The sequence below is a fragment of the Nicotiana attenuata genome, chromosome 9 (genome assembly GCF_001879085.1).
Source record: "Nicotiana attenuata strain UT chromosome 9, NIATTr2, whole genome shotgun sequence".
Lineage (NCBI taxonomy): Eukaryota > Viridiplantae > Streptophyta > Magnoliopsida > Solanales > Solanaceae > Nicotiana > Nicotiana attenuata.
Window position 1 is genome coordinate 23,992,915 of NC_031997.1, and position 8,890 is coordinate 24,001,804.

The 8,890-nt window shown below is 37.0% G+C and overlaps 1 long non-coding RNA gene across 1 annotated transcript; it reads left to right on the forward strand.

Annotated features, from left to right (window-relative positions):
* LOC109232168 lies at positions 4,065-5,925 on the forward strand. The gene is made up of 2 exons (XR_002068908.1): positions 4,065-4,350; positions 4,949-5,925. It is a non-coding gene; the product is annotated as an uncharacterized LOC109232168 (long non-coding RNA).

The following is an 8,890-nucleotide window of genomic DNA, read 5'->3' on the forward strand; positions in this document are numbered from 1 at the left end:
TCCTACCTTAATCCAAAAGCCTTCATTACATCCCGCAAAAGCCCTACATGATTTCAAGTTGAGTGAGCTTACATTAGTGGTGGTTTACATGAGGGGCAAGTTTATGGTACTTAGAGTCGGGCTTGTGACGTTCTTTTGAGAGAAATGAGCGAACTTTTCACAATCCTTGCTTCGAGTATTACATTCTAAAGTGAGATTTGCTAATGGAGAGTAGAGGAGGAGGAGTTTGGGATCCACAATGACCTAAATGAAAGAGCGAGCTTCCTTGATGAATAGAGTCTACTCTTGATGCTCTAGAGTCACACTAGAACTATGGTACTCAAAAAGTCATATCATGGGTTTTTGATAATTCATGTGTGTTGTGGGTAATTATTGGTCCCAATTGAGGTGTAATTGATTCACCCTAGGCTGGCTGAGATATCCCTTTTTCTAATGGAGGTGGTAATTGCCTTATTTACTTGAGGACAAATAAAAGCTTAAGTTTGGGGGAGTTGATAAGTAGGAATTTTGACCGCTTATTTGCTCTCTTTTACTTGCGTTTTAGCTCAAAAATGCTTAAAGGTATTCCCGAAAACTAATGAAATGTGCTTACTTGCAGGAATATTGGAAAACAAGCCAAAGAAGTCAAAATCAACTCATAAAGGATTCAAAAGTGAATAAGAGCCAAAACTGGGCAAAAAGGCTAGCAGTGCGGACCGCACAATTCTAGTGCGGCCCCAGAGTGAGATTCAGAGAGGAGGTTTTAGCCAGCTCATACAGTGCGGACTGCACCAAAAAGGTGCGTCCACATCCATTATTATGCGGATCGCAGGGTTGAGATTCAGAGAGCTGGAAAGTTTAGAAGTGTGTACCGCATCACTTTTGTGCGGAGGCATAATCCTAAGTTCGGCCACACCCATTTTTTATGCGGACCGCAGAAGACCTCAAGTTCCAAGCCCAAATTCCCAAGACTGCAGACCGCAATACTTTTGTGCGGCCGCAGAAGCTCTTTGTGCGGACCGCGCCAGAATTATGCGGCCGCACAACCTCCGTAGGGGTATTTTTGTCAGATATTTTTTGTTTAGTATAAATACAACTTTTTGTCATTTTTAGGTTAAGTTTAGTTTGCAGAGGTGCACCTGAACGATTTTCTTTACTTCTTTGAGTAAATTTATACTAGATTGACTTCTTAACATTATATTTTCTTTAATTAATCAGTGAATACGCATTCTATCTTAATTTCGTCTGGTAATTCTTTATTTTTCATGAGTAGCTAAATCTTTAGCTAAGGTTGTGGCCCAACCTTAGTGTGGGTACTTAATGAGCATTTAATTTTAGGTCTTGTTTGTGATTTGGTTAGTGTTATTTAGCCTTGTTTATGCTTAATTAATGGTTTCAAACATTGATTCATGCCTATTTGACCTAGTCTTTGCTTGAGAAAGAGAGACTAGATTTAAGAAAACTTGGCTAACAAGGAATTGGGGTGAACTCAAGAAATTGATAGCCCCAATTAAAGGGTCAAATCTAGAGATAGTAAGACCCGAGTTGAGCATACATCACGTGATTTGTGCAAATACCCATTTGGGCTTGAGAAAGCCAAATCGGGCAAAATCACTCAAACTACCGAGAGGTATAGAGTAAGCAATTGCGTGTGATTGCTATACCACGAACCCGATAAATCAAACTTGCCCTATAATTTCCAACCCGTTAGGTAGCCACCTAGGTGAAAGTCACGACCCATTCCTTTATCATTTGAAAAACACTCAAAAGAAAAAATATTGTCTTCTAGTTATTATTTGCAACCATTAGCTAAAAGTAGATTTAGAAAACAACCTATGAATATGTGGAAGTCCAATCTAAGGCACATCATACATTTACTCTAGTTATATCCCTAATCCAAATTCTAACTCCATGTGGATTCGATTCCAATTCGTGTTGGGTTTATTATTGCTTCGACCGCCTCACTACCTAATTTTTGTGTGAGTTTGGGCGAGATCAATGCCTTGAGGGTAGGATTGATATTTTCTCATGCAGAATGGTCGTAGCTTATGCTTTAAGGAAATTGAAGAAGCTCGCAGATTATGCCACTCATGATCTGGAGATGGTCACACTGTATTTCCTTTTAGGATTTAGAGATATTATTTATACGAAGAAACCTATAAGATTTATACATATCACAAGAGCTGAAGTACATTTAAAACCAACAGAGATATAAATATTTAGCAATACCGATAAAGGAAACTACTGAAAATATAGCTATATTATTTTGTATTGTTAGGGAAATTATGGCTTATGCATTGAAAAAAAAAACTAAAGGTAATTTGGCGCATATAGATCCTGTAAAGATACTTGTGAATAAAGATATCATAGACTAGAGGGTACACATATTAGATTCAATGTGAAAAATTCAAAAAAATAACATTGTATTTCCTTTTAGGAGATGGTCACATTGTATTTCCTTTTAGGATTTAGAGACATTATTTATACTAAGAAACCTATAAGATTTATACATATCACAAGAGCTGAAGTACATTTAAAACCAACAGAGATATAAATATTTAGCAATACCGATAAAGGGAACTACTGAAAATATAGCTATACTATTTTGTATTGTTAGGGAAATTATGGCTTATGCATTGAAAAAAAAAATAAAGGTAATTTGGCACATATAGATCCTGTAAAGATACTTGTGAATAAAGATATCATAGACTAGAGGGTACACATATTAGATTCAATGTGAAATTTTTTAAAAAATAACATTATTTGATTCTGATCAAGCTTGATATAGAGTGCATATAGGCTAGTGAATATGAGGATGAGCGATTGTGTAAATACTAAGATGACGTCCTAGCTGGTAAACTCAAAGATATGACTCCTGCAGTGAGGGTATTTTTTTTCTTTTTTCTTTTCAACTAGGTAATGGATTATGTGTAGAAAATGTAAATGGGTTGAGACGTGTTATAAATTCTTGATGAAGCCCAAGACTTCAGATACACAAAAATGCACCGTGACCTAAAGCAATTGTATTGGTGGGAAGGAAAAACAATTTGCTAACTTTATTTTGAGTTATTTAACTTGTCGGCAGGACAAGGTTTAACATCAATGACCCTCGGGCCTGCTACAATAACTAGAGATTCCAGGGTAGAACCGGGAAAGAGTTACCCTGTATTTTGTGACTGGGCTGCTTTGAATGCTTATAGGTTACAACACTATCTGGGTAATTGTAGACTAGCTTACAAATTGGCACACTTCTTGTCGATCAAAACTACATACAATGGGGCAAGATATGCATAAATATGCATGAAAGAAATTTCTGACTTCACGAGATTTCTGTGTCCATTATCACTGGCGATCATCACAATACACGAGTAGATCATAGTATTACATTTCATCTGTAGACAAACAGGCAGTCTAAGCGTACTACACAAATCTTGGAGGATATTTTGAAAGCTTGAATGTAGTTTCTAAGATAGCTTTCAGTTAGAGCATTAAGATGGCATCGCATGAAACGTTGTGTTGATGTCGCTCCCTTATTAGATGACTAAAAACAATGTGGCTAAGGTATTGGATTCAGACTTAGTAGTATAAGAAGCTATTGATAAGGCTCAGTTAATCAGAAATACATTACTTACATCACAAAGCAGACAAAAGTCTTGTGCAAATAAGAGAAAAAATAGACTTAGAATTTATAGCTAGAGACCGAGTGATCATACGAGTCTCCCTTTTGAAAGACGTGATGCAATTTAGAGAAAGAGGGAAGATAAATCCAAGGTTTATAAGATTATAATAGATACTTGTTGGGATGAAAGTTATTTTTCTTTCTATCTAGTGTTCCATATTTCGATTAAAAAAATGTATATTGGACTCTTCTCATGTGCTTGAAGCACCAATTACACAAGTAAGACAAGTAAGAAAGTTGATAGACAAGTAAGAAAGCTACAATCAAAAGAAATTGTGTTCGTGAAAGCCTTATGGAGAAACCGTACAATTAAAAAAGCTACATGGAAAGTAGAAGATACTAAGCGAGTCAAGTATCCTCATCTATAAGGCAAGGAGAATGTAATACTTTAGCTTAAAAAAAAGAATACAAAGTGGGCCTTAGCCCACAAAAACGTGAATAGCATCAGACAAGGAAAAATAAACAAAATAACAGGGATTAGGGTCCTTAATCTTTTAGGAGTGAAATTATTGAACCAAAAATTGGGAAAAATCCAACAGAGCTTTAGAGCTCCTGCGAAACAGAGAAAGCAACCAAGAGTTTTGTGCAATAGGAATTTTTCTTTTATCAAAAAGCATTCTAAGCATACTCAACCAATTGAAACAGAGAAGTAAGAAGCTCTTATTGTTTCCGATCTCTTTCAGCCAAGGAGGGTAAGTTCTCGATAATGTTCTTGCTCTTGTTCTCTGATTTATATACATCGAATGGGGTACTGAAAGATTAAATAGCTATGAGAATTATTATGGAAAATTAATGTCTTTTTCTGGTTTGGTTCATTGCTTAGAGTAGAAAAAATAATATGTGAAGAAAAAAAAAACAGTTTAATACTTAAATGGGTATATATATTAAACTTTATCAGATTTGAGATAAATTACTATATTAAGATTTAGTTTGGTATATCACTGTAATGGAAAGAAACAAGAAACTTAAGGTGTTCTTTTTATTTACCACAATCATGAATTTCCTATGAATATTGAAAAGTAATATATTCTACTAGTTTATACCAAGAACTCTAATGTACAAGTTAGCAATACTTTTAAAGTACTACATGAGAAAAAGATTAAAAAATATAAGAACAAATAGAGAACTATAGTTTCTATTCATTTAAGTACTAATAAATTGCTTAGCAGAGAATCACTGGTCATATTTAAGAGAAATGAAAATAGGGAAATTTATTAAAGGTGATAAGGAAGGACCAATTATTTTGGTACTTCACGAAGTTAATACATAGATTGATATTGTTACAAGTAGGTAGTTGAAGAGGTGAGACGAAGTGATCGAGGTGACGTATTTGGTATTCCTGCACGAGTACTGTGAGTAGTAATCTTACCGCAATTTATTTTTCTATAACCTGCATGGTTTATACATGATTTTGAAAACAAGATGTTTTACCGAACATTTAAATTGCATGTGGGACAAGTCCTTTACTTGGTATAATACTGAACAATTTACTTGAGATGTTTACAGTTATTTAAGATGTTCTCACCGTTACTAGACATGTTTTACGAAGGGCTCCACACAGTGATACAGATTACATGATCCTTTCTTGAAAATCTCCCAAACATAAAGATTTGATATGACAGAGTGCTTATTGAGTTTATTGCCGAATTATTAAATTGATTTTTATTACAGGAAACGCATGATGAGGATGATTATTGTTTATTGTTTCTGAAAGGGCATTCTTAAGATACTTTCTTATACTGGCATGTTTTCTGACTTGTCCCTATTAAAAACTATTATGGTTAAGTGTTCTTACTCACTGAGCTAGCGTCTCACTCCCCGCTATATTTTTTACAGAGACAACAGTTTAATCATGCAAGGATTTTGTTAGCTAGAGCGTACGAGTTGGCAATTATGGTGAGTCCCGCATTGCTTCGCGTGGGCAAAGAGTTTATTTAATGGTTATTGTCCTTTTCTTTAAAACTCTTAGTGTTGCTCCATAGTCATTTTAATAGTGCCATGTGTATAAATTATCGTCTTCGACTTGTTCACTAGATCGTACTTTCTTATCGTATGTTAGAGATAGATTTAGTATCACAGACTTACAAGTGGTTGATTAATAGTGATGGAGATCTGACTGGGTAGTCGATGAAGATTATGAGTTGTTTTGTTGGATATTGGTTGGTTTTGTGGCTACTTTCTGAGTCAGGTGATGTGTGGATAGTCCAAAAATAGGGGAAACTCTATCCGATTTTATGTAAAATATCGATGAGGCTTACTTGGTGGCACTTGCTCCTAAGCACCGGTCATGATTCTAAATTGGGTCGTGACATATGATTCGCCCATATACAAGGTAAAGTTTATTTTAAAATAAACTTTATCCTAGTTTAGACTATACATAGCATATCTTATTTTTTTTATATATGAACCAAACACCAGTACTACATAATTTGAGGATCATTAATTTCAGCAGGGATGTTCGCCAGTCGGTACGACACGATATTTAGCCATTTTGGTGCGGTATTTTCGGCTTCTTAAAATGTTATATCACTACGATGCCTAATTAAATTCGGTATGGTTCGGCTTTTCTCCTTTTGGTTTCGATTTATTCGGTCTGGCTTTTGGCTTTTAAGCCATAAGTTAGGAGTTCACCTTTTCGATTTATTCGGTGCCCAAAAGTCAAAAATTAGAATCCCTAATTTATGGATTAAAGTTTTTTGACTTAAAAGTCATTTAAAATAAGTCCATCCAAACGAGCTCTTAATAATCAAACACCAAAAAAGTGATTTTATTATAAATATATTACCGTAATATACCAAAGACACGCTTAGAAACCATTGATGTCGGATAAATAATGGCGTAGATAATATTTTAGTATACAATGAAAAAGGAATACCTTTTCTAATAAGAGGACTGTGTGTGTTTCTTATAACCTCCCTTTTGTAAACTAAAAGTTAGACTATCATGATACCTTTAGTCCAACCAAATGAATAATTATGTCCTCTCGAAATTTGCAAGAGTAAGATCTAACATTATTTTAGATGAATATCTCGTGAAAGTATAATAATAATATAATAAATCAATGGTAAAGTTCTAGTTGCTTGTATAACATTTTATTTAGAAAAAGAGGGAGTAATATAAATTTATTTCTTTTTAGGAGTTGTTTATGATTTTGTAAAAGAAATAAAAATGCATTTGAGACAAAATTATAAAAGAAATAAAATGATAGCATATTTACATCTGCAAAATGACCAATTAGGAGCGTGACTGGAAGGTAAAAAATATACCCATATGGAACGTTTACACCAAAACACGGATTATATATTTATTAGTAAATTTACCTTGACGAGATGAAGGAGAACTTTCCGGGAAAAAATCAGAAATAGTCATATTTATAATTAGTAATTTGTATACGGTCGAGATCGTATGCCTTCGTCTATACACTTGGGAGGTCGTCCGAATTCCGAGTCCGGGTAAGGCCAGGTTCGAGCTCGAGGGACCAGACCCGAGTTCGAAGGCGAAACACGATGCATACCGAGGTCGGGTGTGTTCTACCCCGAAATAGTACTGTTATGAATTTGTACTAGAACGACCTGGATTCGTGCCACGTCCCCAAAGTCATGGCGCAAATCACGGAATAGGATTGTACAATTTCATACTAGATTCTAAGTACAGTGATTCATCTTCATCATTGAATCCAAGATAATCATTGATCGTCTTCCCATCAAACTTGACCTTCAGGTTCCGCACCTTAGTCACTTTTGTGCCCCTTTTGATGTGGGAGGAATTGGCGTAGAATTCCTTGACTAGGTGCTCATTAGCATCCGGCACCTTGCTGGTGAAGTACTCCCATCCCACTCTTTCATTGAAGTGCTGCTTCACATTGGGGTTGTGGGGCATAGGGTCCCGCTCTATAAGCTGACGCTTATGAATTAGGGACTTCTGAGGCCACCACTCCCTGAATTTATGGTATGCCAGTTCATTGACAAACCTCTGTTGCCAAACCTCTGGGTTTCTTGTCCTTTCCACACCTCTGGTCTGGGTATCACCCCCTCTCCCGTCATCCGGTACCTCAGCATCTACATCTATGGGATCATGTTCCGGTGACGAAGCTGTAGGTGAGGCTGAAGCTGAGGACTCGCTACTCTCCGCTGAGCCATCAGACGACTCAGAAGCAGCAGGAGAAGTAGGAGAGGCTGGGGGTGTGGGCTCATCTGTCAAGTGAAACCTCCCCGGAAAGTCTGCTATATGTGTAGGCACCGAGTCAGTCTCTGAGGCCTCCCGGGAGGGTATTACTCACTCCCCTCAGAGTGGGAAGCAGCTCTGTCTGCAGCTCGAATGTTCTTCCTCATTTGCCCAATGGATTTCCTTATTGCAGGGGTTAACTTAGTTTGTCCTCGTCCCCTACCCCGGGAGGACTCTGGTTTCCCCTTTTGTTTTTCACCGCCACCTCTAGATTTAATCATTGTCTGCAAACATAATCAGTGGAACAGTGTTAGTACTGGTGCTAGAAGAAGCAGTGAAAAAAAGCAGAAGAACAATTTACAGAAAAAGTTGCAGACCGCTGACCGCGAAAAATGCATCGCGGCCGCGGAGGTGTGGGGATCAGACTACCCACCCTCTGATTCTATACTACCGCTGTCCGCGGAAAATCAACCGCGGCAGCAGACCCATGTTATTTGCCTCTCTGAACCTAAGCACCGCTGACCGCGAGAAAAGAAGTGCGGCCGCGGTAGTTGGACCGCTGTCAGCGAAAAAGTCCACCGCTGACCGCGGTTATCAAGACCTCCAACTCAGATATAATTCATGAGCGCTGTCCGCAGAAATCAAAATTGGCCTCAGCAATCCTAGGGTTCCAATTTTTCACGTATTTAGTAGTTGTTATCTATACTATTAACCTCAACTAGCTATTAAGTCATAAATCCTAGTTATTTAAGCTTAATGTAATTAGCACTAGTGAACCCTAGGTCAAAATTAAAAGAAAAGAAGACGAAGCAGTAAAAACTAACAGTTAAAAGAAAAACAAATACAAAATTGAAGAATAATGAAGGAATGACTTTTACCAAATGAGTAATGTGCGATGAAGATGGACTCTAATTTTGTGTTTTGCAGATTAGGGCGTGGATGAACAGTGACAATTTTAGTTTGGGAGTCAAATGAGCGAAAAGGGTAAAAGGCTTAAGGATCTCATATTTATAGAAAATACCCTGGGGCCCACAAAACTTACCTAGCGCGGCCGCGGTCCGCGCTTGT